Source organism: Pocillopora verrucosa, chromosome 5 (assembly GCF_036669915.1).
Source record: "Pocillopora verrucosa isolate sample1 chromosome 5, ASM3666991v2, whole genome shotgun sequence".
NCBI lineage: Eukaryota > Metazoa > Cnidaria > Anthozoa > Scleractinia > Pocilloporidae > Pocillopora > Pocillopora verrucosa.
Genome location: NC_089316.1, coordinates 10,343,379 through 10,355,108, shown reverse-complemented (window position 1 = coordinate 10,355,108; position 11,730 = coordinate 10,343,379). Strand labels below are relative to the sequence as shown.

Sequence of the window (11,730 nt, the reverse complement as noted above, 5' to 3'; positions counted from 1 at the left end):
TTTTTTACTTCTGCACAAATTGTCCTTCTATAATAAATGCAATGCAATATTATTTTGCCTAATGAAGAATTTCATTTCATTTCATTTCTTTTTTCCAGGAGGTTGGCTTCTGGTCTCCAACGTTGTCGTCGGCAAGCCATCCTCGCTATGGTATTCATTTGAGTCATCATACCGTGAAATTGTCAAAACAAGTCGTTGTTCCTCAAAACAGATGCAATGAAGAAACTGAGAACACACTTGTCTTTCACTCAGTTGAGATTCCACTGCAGCAAAAACAAGGGACGTACTCTCCATTTGACCACGGCTGCTAACAGCAGTGGTGAAGCAGTAGTACAATACTTCAGTGGTCAGACAGATGCCAATCCGAAAGCGTGTGGCTCGTTTCTGAGGATGAAGGATGACAACTCAAAGATAGCTGCTTATTGTAATCAATGGAGGGATTAAAGAATGGGGAAACTCTTATTAAGGAAAAAACAGATATCGAATCGTTGCTCTAGTCCCTGGGAAATATTACTGGGCTTTGTTTGATGGTAGCTCAAGATGGGAATGTGACGACTTCAACTCCAATAGTGGAGAATATTTTGGATTGTTCACAGGTGACTTCTGGAGGGTTTTTGTTCGTTAAGGCCAAATACAACTAGTACCTAAACAGTTCTCACTGTCTTGAAAAACTTCAACGGCTGACCTAGATCAGTGTCACGCTTTGTCGTTTTTTATCCTTTTTTTGCTAAAGCAAGCCTCCACTGTTGAAATAAACTGTTATTAGAACTATCGGGATAAAATCTATGCGCAATTTTTGGCATGTTGAAGTGATGATACTTGAACCCCGATGCAACCGTAGTTTAGTCATAATAATAGTAAGTTAAATAATTATTATCTGTAATAATTATTTCGGAAACGGTGAAAGGACTGAGTGGAGTCCAAGTCGGTCTGTAATCATAAGAATGAGTAGCTAAGTTATGAAAGAAAGAGAAATTTGCATTAAAAGACTGACAAAGGAGGCGTAAATTGTTCAACTGTTTGATATAATTGATTGATATAAACTACAACTTTGAATGTGATTGGCTTATTGAACTGTCTGATAACAGTGCTTTGACGAAGGGCTAACGCTCGAAACGTCAGCTTTTAAACTCTTTACGGTGTCAAATTCACGTCATCAACTCAATTGATAATACTCAATAACCCTGTCCGATAACAACTTAGCACGTCAGTTGGTGGAAAATAGGTTTTTTTTCTAACTTGTCACAATCGAGGAAATTACGATTAATTCTGTTATTGGCTTGTTTAACAGCTTCTTGAGAAGCGAAAGTCATTTTAATTGCGACACAGAAGCGAGATGATAAGGTTATGATTTCTCCTGTGCGAAATCCAAAACAGAATTTATTAATGGTAGTAATTTTTACGGGAGTCAAGTTAACGTGCAAAATATTCCTTGACCCTCAGAAATATCTTGCTGCAATAATTTCGAAAGTTGCTTGTCATTCTCAGTGATGCCACAACTGATTTATTAATGAAGTCTGATGTAATCATACGTAGTGTTCTTGTCCGTTAGTTCTACCTCGTGTCAAGCTATTGCTCTTATTATCTCTCGATAAGCGATCAATAAAAATTCATGTTTTATACAAAACGTGAATACTACGGTCTAAGTGTCAAGTCGTTGTTGATGATAAAGCAAATTCACTTTCTTTCGTTTTGTATCTTTTTTGTGCGAATATATCATGAGATCCCCCTGCATTGCCCATTATATCATCTTGCGCAGGGTGATCATAACAATATATGTTGCAATAACGTCATCACCGTAATCACCAAAATCATTTTATTAGATGAAAAATTTTAGATAATACTCTACGTGTTCTATTATCACTAAGTACTCCTAATAAGTATCTTCTTTGGGAACAAATCGTGGAAAATTCAGTACAAGGCGAGAAAGGATTTATTACCAATAAAATATCCATCTCAGGAACTCTTCCTTTGTAACAATTAATGACTTAACTGGAATATATCATCGAACGACGATGGATAAATATGGTAAGATTAGAATGACCACCGTGAAATTAAAAAATGAATTAATTCTAATTTCGAAAAATATATCGAACATCATGGATTTTATCTTAAAACAGTTTTTGTGAGTGAATCTAATTTATTCATGAAGCTATGCTGTCAAAAAGGGACTGAATTCGTTCACTCCAAATGGCAGGTGTTAAAATGCCTGACATTTTTTTTTTTTATAAAGTGGTAAGGTTTTTTTTTATACTATCGCCTCATATGTTTTCCGAAAGTTACTCTTGTAGCAAAGCAATCAGAAAGAAATTAAATTCGACCCATTTCAAGAAGTTTTAATCCATTCGCCTAAAAAAACACTGAAATGATGAATCATTAATGAGAATGATTCGAGAGATTTTCAGCACAACTTTCACCGACCCTGCCGTTACGATTACATTGACTTTCAAAAACATATTTTGTCCTTCAGAAGGCGCAAATCCAGTACAGCACAGAATAGTACGAGAGTACGAGTACAGTTTTTATATTCTATCGCCTCAGATGTTTTCCGAAATCACTCTTGTAACAAAACTAACAGAAAGAAATGAAATTCGACCTATTTCAAAAGTTTTATTCCATTCGTCCAAAATAACATTGAAATTCTCATCTCATTTATGAGAATAATTCGAGAGATTTTTAACACAACATTCGTTGACCCTACCGTTGCAATTAGAATGACATTCAAAACATCTTTTGTCCTCCAGAAGGCGCAAGGCACGCGAGTAGAAAACAGAACAACAAGATTACAACATAAGCTACATCGGTCTCTAAGTGTTACCATAGAAACACACCCAAACTTAAGATAGTCTCGATTGCGATAGCTCTCGCCTCGTATTCGTATTACAGCATTTATTTTGGATGTACTCCTTGTGACTCAAATAGTTACGTTTCTACTGAAAATACTCCTTGATGGATCAAGGCTATTTTTAAAAGAAAGAAATAATGAATTGGCTACCTGAATATCGGAAAATAAAGATTTATCACCGAGGTGTTTGTGTTCAAATTGTTCTAAAAAGACTGCGGAAGCTTAACGTTACTAAATTATTCATAAACATCAATTCAGCTCCAGTTGGCCATAAAACACAACAGCGTCCAGTAGGAGAAAAACTTAACTGTCCACCATAGCATCCCACTGATCTAACAAAGCACCACTGTAAGGAATTAAGGATAGTGGCTATTTATCTGCAAGAGTTTGTTCATGGTGCAATATAATTCACCCTAAACATCATTTTAGCTCCAATTGGCCGTAAAACTATAACACTATAACTATAGAAAACTATAACTATAGTTTGAGAATAATAATAAGTGTTTCCGATAGAATCCCGCTGATCCAACAAAGAGGTACTACTTTAAGGAAGGACAATGACACATAATTTGTTATGAGGTCGTCTGTGGTGTAACATTATTCCCGCCTCTAAACAACCTTTCAGCTTCAGTTGGCAGTTGGCCCTGGGCCTGAACAAAAGTGCTTCACACCTCAGGAGAAGACCGATGAGAGTTTGTTTAAGAAACAACGATTAGTTTTAACCAGGTATGTGTATCACTGCTCCGCAGTTTATTGCACAATCTCCTTTACAAATCAAAATTGAAGTGTGTCTGAAAAAGTTAAGCGAAAACCCATGCCCCCTCAATTGTAGTTCTCTATTTCCCAATATAATGGTTAAGGAGCACTAAAATATAAGGAAACCACAGATACCAAAGTTTTAAATGGATGTTACATTGTACAATTATTAACGATCTTTACTTGTGTGCGAAACCCAATTTCCTATAAAAGTAACATTTTCTCGTTACCGAATTTTGAAAGTTGATTTTGAATGGATGAAGAAACAGGTGAGTCTCCCGATTTCAAGAAATGTAAGACTACAAATTGCACTCGCCTCATGGAACTCAGCAGTTTTGTTGTAATAGGAAATAATATACTCGTGCTTATTTACAGCAAATTGCACTCGCAATCATGTTATTACCTATACTTTAAGTCTTTTACAAGCTGTAAAAAGTAGCTAACGTTTTCACGCAGTTTCTCATTTTTTCCCGCAAACTGATCAGAAAAGATTAAGACTTCAAAAGGAGAGGGAAGAAAGGCAGATTTTAAAGTGACAAAATTTCGTTTTTCTTCAATAACCTATTAAGGAATTTTTTTCTAAAAATTGTCTTTAACTCAAACGTTACCAATAAACAGCGTTCATCTTGTTTTCGCAGGTGTCTTAAATCTGATATGCTTCTCGTGGCTGGTTTCAGTGGTTTTGTTTTCATAGAAAAAATATACTCGTGCTTATTTACAGCAAATTGCACTCGCAATAATGTTATTACCAATATACTAAAAGTCTTTTACAAGCTGTCAAAATTAACTGACGTTTTCACGCAGTTACGCACGCTAAGCATGAACAAATTCTTAATTATCCCTTAGGGGTGTCAGAGCTCTATCGTAATTAATAAACAAGAAGATATAACCAAGTTCAGTTAATATCCCGAGGCAATAGCACTGAGTCAAGCCAATAACTTATTTCCTCAGTTCATTGTTTTATCTACTTGCTATGGTAAACGTAGACGGGAAGTAATCATTTTATTTCACCAAAAAGAAAAGCTTTCAATAAGCTTCTCATAATGGCGACACGGATACCACGCTTCTCCTTTCCACCTGGCGCATGGTATGAAAATGCAAGAGTTAGTTTTTCATATATATGGATCTAAATTGGAATTTGGATTCCGCTTGCTGGCAGCCTAATCTAGTTTATCAAAATTAAACACAACGGTATCTATATTGAAAACAAAAAAGGCAAAAAATTCAACCGTCTCCCATAGATTCCCTCTGAGCCAACAAAGATCCCCCCTGTAAGGAAGACGAAACGATTGCTATTTATCTACTAAGAGTTTGTCCCTGGTGTGATATAATTCTCTCGTGAACATCAATTCAGCTCCAATGGGCCATAAAACACAACAACGTTCAGTAGGAGTAAACTTTATTTGTCTACCATAGCACCCCACTAATCCAACAAAGATGCACCAATGTAAGGAATTAAGGATAGTGGCTAATTAACTATTATCTATAATTCTCTCTAAACAACCTTTCATCTTCAGTTGGCCGTTGGCAACCTCCTCTGAACAAAGGTGCTTCACCTCAAGAGAAGACCAGTCGGAGTCTGTCTAAGAAACAACGAGTACTTTCACCCAGGTATACGTATAACTGTTCCGCAGTTTATTATACAATCTCTTTTCCAAGTTACAATTGAAGCACGTCTCAAAAATGTAAGCCAAAACCCTTGCCTCCTCAATTGCAGATCTCTTTTCCCGAAAAAGTATAATAAGTCCCAAAATTAAAGGAAACTTCAGATACTTAAGTTCTCACCGGACGTTAAAATGTACAACTGTGAACGATCTTTTCTTATGTGCGAAGCCCAAATTCATATAAAGGTAGCATTTTCTGATCACCAATTTTTAAAAGCAATTTTGAATGGCTGACAAAACAGGTGAGTCTCATAGTTTCAAGAAATGTAAATTTTTTAGACTACAATTGTACTCGCCTTACGAGCTTCAGTGGTTTTGTTTTCATAGAAAAAATATACTCGTGCTTATTTACAGCAAATTGCACTAGCAATAATGTTATTACCAATATACTAAAAGTCATTTACAAGCTGTCAAAAGTAACTGACGTTTTCACACAGTTTCTCATTTTTTCCCGCAAACTGATCAGAAAAAGATTAAGACTTCAAAGGAGAGGGAGGAAAGGCAGACTTAAAAGCGACAAAATTTCGTTTTTCTTTAATAACCTATCAAGATATTTTTTCCAAAAATGTCTTTAACTCAAACGTTACCAATAAACAGCGTTCATCTTGTTTTCGCAGGTGTCTTAAATCTGATATGCTTCTCGTGGCTGGTCGACAAGCTTCATTTTTTATCGTGCTACTTTTCATTTCTCAACTGTTCCGTGACAATGCCAGTCAGCAGTGTGTAGCCGGCGGCGACCTATACTCCATTTACCAAATGATGCTCAAGGGCCACACTTACAAGTCGTTCAAGACTGCATCGGGTACTCTAGAATGCAGAGAAGCTTGTCTTGCTGATGTCAAATGTCAAAGCTACAACGTTGCTATGTTCATTGCAATATGCGAATTAAACAACCGAACTAAAGAGGCCAGACCAGAGGACTTTGTCAAAAACAAGGACAGATATACATGGCGAAAGGTCCAAAACGAGGTGAGGATTTTACGCTGTCAGCAATGAATCTTTCTTATTCTATTCTGCTAACATCAATCGCTTCAATTGCAGTTCCTCTCGGATCAATTCGGGAGTTGCCCGCGGAATCGTGCAAGGAAATCAAGGCGAGTGAAGGAGGAAAGGCGGTCAGCGGTAATAATTATTGGATGGATTCAACCAGATCTGGTAACTCTATTTTAGCTGGCTGTGACCATGAAGACTGAAGGTTTGTACAGGACATGGTCTTAGCGTGTAGTTGCTGTGCCAATGAGAGGACTTTACTTAATCGATCTTCTTTGTCCCTAGTTGCAGATTATTGTGTCAAACACCAGTGCCAAAACAAGGCAAAGTGTGTGAACCGTGAGACGAACTACAAGTGTGCGTGTAACTCACCTGGTTGGACAGGAAAATATTGGGGAAAAAGGTTTGCCTTTTGTTAAAATCGTTTCCCATTTTTAGGAGCATGTTAAACAAAGAAGATAAGGAATGCTAATTAAGGATATGCTGATCCACAGATGTCAACGAATGCGTGGAAGGTCTACATGGTTGTGATCCCAACGCCTTTTGTGATAACACTGTGGGTTCTTACAACTGCACATGCAGACCAGAATTAATTGGAGACGGAAGAAACAGCTGAATAAGTACAAATAAGGATGTAAACCACTTTGTGTGGAGACGTTGTTAGAGGATAAGCTAGGAAAATTACAGCGCACGATTTACATTTTGACTCTACACTTTTGAGTATTCCTTTTTTTTTTGTTGTTCCACAAATCGCGCAAGAAGTATGCACTTTTGAACAAACAATCATCATTTGATGCTTGTGACTGATATTGTCACCCATACTTACCTAAAACTAATCAGGATGCGTTTCGTTTCTGGTCAAGGAATTATAGAATTAAAGAAACTCAAGGAAAAACAACAGTTGGGAAATGGCGACTACCTTCCCTTATCATGTGCATGTAAAGTCCGAAAGAATATTTCTCTACAAACGAAGAGCAGCATATTAACAATAATTACTAATCAGTTGACTCACATTGGTGGGAAGATTATGCTTTTCATCTAGGAAAAAACCGAATCTCCTTCTTCAGGTCAGTCTTGTGAGGAAATCGGAACGCAAGTTCCCATCTTAAGGACGAGAGTACTGGATCGCTCTTAAGAAGAACGGAAGCCTTTTAAAGGTCTACTGTGATATGATAACCGATGGAGGTAAGGAATGGATGTTAAGAAAAACTAATAACGATAACAGTGGTTTTGTTTTACTTCTGTACAAACTGTCCTTCTATAATTAATGGAATGCAATATTATTTTGCAAAATAAACAATTTCATTCATTTCATTTCTTTTTTCCAGGAGGTTGGCTTCTGGTCTCCAACGTTGTCGTCGACAACCTATCTTTGCTACAGTTTTCAGAGGAATCATCATACCATGAAATAAGTAAATGTCACAACAAGTCCTTGTTACTCACGACAGATGCCATGAAGGAACTGAGAACACACTTGTCTTTCACTCAGTTGAGATTCCACTGCCGCAAAAACAAGGGACGTACTTTCCATTTGACCACGGCTGCTAACAGCAGTGGTGACGCAGTAGTACAATACTTCAGTGGTCAGACAGATGCCAATCCGAAAGCGTGTGGCTCGTTTGTGAGGATGAATGATGCCATCTCGAAGTTAGCTGCTGATTGTAATCAATGGGGTGATAAACAGTGGGGATACCCGTTTAAAGGAAAAAAAGGAGAAATCTGTTCGTTGCTCGTGTCAACGGGACTATCGCTGGTTTTAAAAGGGAGCTCAAGATGGGAATGTGACGACTTTATCAACAATGATACAGAACATTTTGGATTGTCCACAGGTGACTTCTGGAGGGTTTTTGTTCGTTAAGGCCAAATACAATAAGTTACTAAACAGCTCTCACTGTATTGAAAAATATTCAACGGCGTTTGCGTCAACTAGATCAGTGTGCACGTTTTGTCGTTCTCTAACCTTTTTGGTGCTAAAAGGCAATCGGTCCACTGTTTAAAACAAACTGGTCATTAAGACCTATCGGACAAAAAAATATGCGCAATTTTTGGCATGTCTGAAGGAGTGATACGGATACGGGGATGCAACCGTAGTTTAGTCATTATGTATAGTGAGTGAAAATATGAGTCTCTGTAAACACTTATGGAGGAAAACGGTTTGAAAGGACTGAGTGGCGTCCAATTCGGTCTGTAGTCATAAGAGTGAGTAGCTACAGTTAAGAAGGAAAGAGAAATTGACATTAAAAGACGGAAAGGAGACGTAAAGGGGTCAGCTGTTTGATATAATTGAGTGATTTAACAATACAACTTTGAAAGGTGATGGGCTCATTGAACTGTGCTTTGACGAAGGGCTAACGCTCGAGAAGTCAGCTTTTAAACTCTTTAGGGTGTCAAAATTTACGTCATCAACTCAATTGATAATACTCAATAACCGGTTACGATAATAAACTTGGCAAGTAAGTTAATGGAAGAAATAGGGTTTTTTAAATTGTTACAACGCAAAAATTCCGATTAATTCCGTTATTGGCTTGTTTCGTGAGAAGGCGAAAAGTCGTTTTAATGGGCGACACAATAAGCGAGATGATAAGGTTAGTGATTTCTCCAGCGCGAAATTCAAACCGAATTTATTAATGGGTAGTAATTTTGTACGGGAGTCAAGGTTAACGTGCAAATATTCCTTGACCCTCCATAAATCTCTTGCTGGCAATATTTTCGAAAGTTGTTTGTCATTCTCAGTGGATTGCCACAATCTTGGAATTTATTAATGAAATCTGATGGTAATCAATGACGTAATGTTCTAGTCCGTTTAGTTCTACCTCGTGTCACAAAGCTAGTGCTCCTATTATCTGCTCGATAAGCGATCAATAAAAATTCAGGGGTGTTTTATACAAAACGTGAATACTACAGTCTAAGGTGTCAAGTCCTTGCTGATGATAAAGCAAATTCACTGTTCTTTTATTATGTATCTTTTTTGTGACCGAATATGAGTTCATGAGATCCCCCTGCAGTTGCCCCGTATATCATCTTGCGCAGGTGGATCATAGGCACGATATGTTGCCATCACGTGACGGTACCAACGACCATCACCCGTAATCATCAAAATCATATTTATTAGATGGAAAAAAATTATTTAGACAATACTCTACTGTTCTATTATCACTAAGTACTCCTAAGAAGTATCTTCTTTAGGACCAACAAATCGTGGAAAATTCGTACGAGGCGAGAATAGGAGTTATTACCAATAAAATCTCAGGAATCTAACATAAAATCTCAGGAGGAACTCCTTCCTTTGTGTAAACCCACATTAATGACTTACATGGAATGAGTATCATCGAACACCCGCTGGATAAATATGGCAATTAAAGCACTGAGTCAAAGCCAATAACTTATTTTCCTCAGTTCATTGTTTTAGTCTACTTGCTATGGTAAACGTAGACGGGAAGTAATCATTTTATTTCACCAAAAAGAAAAGCTTTCAATTAATGCTTCTCATAATGGCGGGCACCGGAAAACCATTACACACGCTTCTCCTTTCCGCCTGGCGCAGTGGTTAATTAAAATGCAGACAGTAAGTTTTCATATATATGGATCTAAATCTGGAATTGGATTCCGCTTGCTGGCAGGCCTAATCTAGTTTATCAAAATTAACCCCAACGGATGTATCTATATTGAAAACAAAAAAGGCAAAAAATTTCAACCGTCTCCCATAGATTCCCTCTGAGCCCACAACAGATTCCCCCCTGTAAGGAAAAGACGAAATACGATTTGCTATTTATCCTAGCTAAGTAGTTTGTCCCCTGGTGGTGGATATATAATTCTCTCGTGAACATCAATTCAGCTCGCAATGGTCCCCCCCAATTAAAACACAACAACCGTTCAGTAGGAGTAAACTATTATTTGTCTACAATTAGCACCCACACTAATCCAACAAAGATGCACCAATGTAAGGAATTAAGGATAGTGGCTAATATGAAACTATTATCTATAATTCTCTCTAAACAACCTTTCATCTTCAGGTTGGCCGTAAATGGCAACCTAGCTCTGAACACAGGTGCTTCACCTCAAGAGAAGACCAGTCGGCACGAGTTCCTGTCTAAAAGAAACAACGAGTACTTTCACCCAGGTATACGTATAACTGTTCCGCAGTTTATTAACAATCTCTTTTTCAAGTACCAATTGAAGCACGTCTCAAAAATGTAAGCCACCAACAACCTTGCGCTACTCCTAATTGCAGATACTCTTTTCCCGAAAAAGTAGAATAAGTCCCAAAATTACAAGGAAACTTTAGATACTGTAAGTTCTCACCGGACGTTACAATGTATAATCTGGGTGACGATCTTTTCTTACGCCCGCTGAAGCCCGACAAATTCATATAAAGGTAGCCATTTTCCTCATCACCAATTTTTAAAAGCAATTTTGAATGGCTGACCAAAACAGGTGAGTCTCGTTTAATTTTCAAGAAATGGTAAATTTTATAGACTACAAATTGTACTCGTGCCTTACGAGCTTTCATTGGGTTTTGTGGTTTCATAGAACAAAATATACTCGTGCTTATTTACAGCAAATGCACTAGCAATAAATGTTATTACCAATATACTAAAACGTCCTTTACAAGCTGCTCAAAAGTAACTGACGTTTCACACAGTTTCTCAGTTTTTCCCGCAAAACTGATCAGAAAAGTAAGACTTGCAAGTGGAGAGGGAGGAAAGGCAGACTTAAAAGCGAACAAAATGTTCGTTTTGTTCTTTAATAACCTATCAAGATATTTGTTGTGCCAAAAATGTCTTTAACTCAACCGCTTAACCAATAAACAGCGTTCATATTGTTTTCGCAGGTGTCCTTAAATCTGATATGCTTCTCGTGACTGGTCGACAAGCTTCATTAATTTTATTCGTGCATTACTTTTCATTTCTCCAACTGTTTGCCGTGACAATGTCCATGTCAGGCAGTGTGTAGGCCGGCGGCGTGACCTATACTCCCATTTTGATTGGACCAAAGTAGATGCTGCAAGGGCCACACTTACAAGAATATCGGTTCAAGACTGCACCGGCCCGTACTCTTCAGCAATGCAGAGAAGCTTGTCTTGCGGATATCAAATGGTCAAAGCTACAACGTTTGCTATGTTTAATTGCAAATATGCGAATTAAACAATCCGAACTAAAGAGGCCAAGACCAGAGGACTTTGTCAAAATACAAGGGACAGTATTATTACATGGCGGAAAGGTTCCAAAACTGAGGTGAGGATTATTAACCGCTGTCAGCAATGATAATTCTTTCTTACTTTATTCTGCTAACTCATCGCTTCAAATTGCCAGTTTCCTCTCGGATCAATTCCCCCGGGGAGAGTTTGCCCGCGGAGTATCGTGCAAGGAAAATCAAGGGCGACGTGAACGGATGGAAAGGCGGTCAGCAAGGTAATATATTATTGGATCAATTGGATCATAACTATCAACCAGACTCTTGGTAACATCTATTTGT

At 37.7% G+C, this 11,730-nt stretch overlaps 1 pseudogene; it reads left to right on the top strand.

The window, feature by feature from the left end:
* Positions 1–5,127: 5,127 nt before the first annotated feature.
* Positions 5,128–6,674, top strand: LOC136280701 (uncharacterized; annotated as a pseudogene).
* Positions 6,675–11,730: the final 5,056 nt, after the last annotated feature.